Here is a 2,408-nt window from a genome sequence, read left to right on the forward strand (position 1 = left end):
GATTGGATGTGTATGGGGGAATGATGGGCGGGGGGGGGGGGGCTAGTTGCCATCCAATCACTTTCGACTATTAAAAAGGGCACTAGCCAATCCAAGTTCAAATCGAATAAGCCCTTTTCGAAGTTTCTACGACAACTCCTTCGATACGAAGTGCCCGGGTATGGAGAAAAAAAAGTTATGCCCACATCGTTCTTTACTTAGGCAGCGCTAGCGCGCTGCCTATGATCAGTAATCCTGGTTACAATCTGCTCAGGCTGGATCGCAAAACCCGAGAAGCTTGACTTTTGGTGGAGGTAGTGTTGCTATGTACCTTAAAAATAACATCCTTTTTTTGGCACTTTCGATTCCTAACGATAAGGAGGTCCTTTGGGTTAAAGTAAACTTATCAAACAAATTGGTTGTTATTGGTACAGTCTATAGCCAACCAAAGATGAAAATCACCGAGCATCTGGAAGATCGCTTGAAATTTGTGAAGCAAAAGTTCCCTAAATCAAGTATAATAATCCAAAGAGACTTCAACATTCATCATCGCCACTGCCTGAAAAGTCGTACCACTGATGCGGATGGCTTTGCTCTGCTCGACCTGAGTCTTACTTACGGCCTAGAACAACTTGTTGAATTCCACACTTACATTGGCCCTCATGGATCATCCAGACTAGATCTCTTCTTAGCTGATCATTCGGATTCCTTTAGTGTTGAAAGTTATTCTTTTGCCAGGGACATTATGGCAGTTACAGTTCGTAGGAATCTCAAATACCTTCATCTGTAAAGCACGAGTGGATCATAAGGCAGTATCACAGCACAGACTGGGATGTTCTGCGAAACTTCTTATCGGCAAAGCTGTGGAGTAAATTTTTACTCCACAAGAAGCCCCACATAAAGCAGCGGCACTTTACGTAAAAGCGATTACAGAGGCTATTGAGCAATTCGTCCCATCAAAAACAGTAAAAGTCTCATCTTGAAATAAGGCATGGTTCAATGCTGGTTGTAGAAAAGCAATCAGGGCCAGAAAAAAGGCTCACAAGAAATGACGTTCAACTGAATCCAACGAGGAACTGAATTCAACTGAATCCAACGAGGACTGTGCTGCTTTTATTAGCGCTCGAAACTCGTCTGTTAAAGCTGTGCGTCAAGCTAGAGCCGATTACAAGCACAAGTTTGTAGACAAACTGAAAAGTGCCCCTGCAAAGCGGTGGTGGAGGGTCGTCAAAGAAGCCCTACCGTCATCTAAGTCAACATCAATTCCCTCGCTTCATGTTGAAGGGACGATGATTCAGCCAGGCCAGAAAAAGGCGGATGCTCTTGCACAAGCCTTTTCAAAGGTCTCCCAACTTAATGAGGACGGAGTCTCCCCTCCCCCCTTTTCGCCACGAACAGATACAAAAATCAACAGCTTTAACATAACTATTGGGAAGGTGGTCAGAACACTAAGCCAGCTGGATGTCACCAAAGCTTCAGGACCTGTCAACATTCCCAATCTCATCCTTAAAAGATGTGCCCCTGAATTTGCTGCTTCTCTCGCCTCTCTCTATAAAAAATGCTTTGCAGCGGAATTAACCCCGAAAGCCTGGAAAACTGCTCAAGTGGTCCCTGTTCCAAAGGCAGAGTCTGACCTTACTAATGTAGGATCATATCGTCCAATAAGTCTGCGGTCCTGCATAAGTAAAGTTTAGGAAAGCGTCATTAATATTACCCTTTGTCAGTACCTTGAGTCACATCTGTTGTTGGTAGACACAGAATATGGTTTTCGTAGAAAACGGTCTACGTTAGACTGTCTGATTGCACATTATCAAGAGTGGGTTGAGGTCCTTTCTCAGGGGAACGATATTCGCCTTCTCTCCTTTGACATCGCAAAAGCCTTTGATCGTGTATGAAACGAGGGACTTCTTTGTAAACTGAAAACCTCATGGAATTCATGCTGGACTTTTTAACGTGCTTGCTGACTTTCTTCGTCAATGATCGTTGCAAGTTATCCTCGATGACTCCATTTTAAAAGACCACCCAGTCTTATCAGGAGTACTACAAGGAAGTATTCTTGGGCCAATTCTTTTCTTAGTGTTCATAAACGACCTAGGAGACAAGCTTGTGAAAAAACCTCACCACTTTGCGGATGACACAACAACAAAAACATTAATCACAAAAGACGAAGATCCCAGTGAACCCCACAAGGAGCTTTAGGCTGACCCCGAGAAAATTGAGGCCTGGGCAGATGCATGGCTTGTAAGTTTTAAAACATACAAACGAAAGAGATCCTAATTTCTAAGGCACGTAATATGAGGGCTCATCCTGATTTCGTCTTCAAAGGAGAGGTAATAACGCGAATTGATACACTGTGCCTACTTGGAGTTAATTTCTCTTCGGATCTCTAATGGACTGAGCATCAGTCCATCTTGCAACAGGAAGCAACT

Source organism: Artemia sp. Qi Xiang Cuo, chromosome 3, assembly GCF_049724085.1.
Source record: "Artemia sp. Qi Xiang Cuo chromosome 3, ASM4972408v1, whole genome shotgun sequence".
Classification (NCBI taxonomy): domain Eukaryota; kingdom Metazoa; phylum Arthropoda; class Branchiopoda; order Anostraca; family Artemiidae; genus Artemia; species Artemia sp. Qi Xiang Cuo.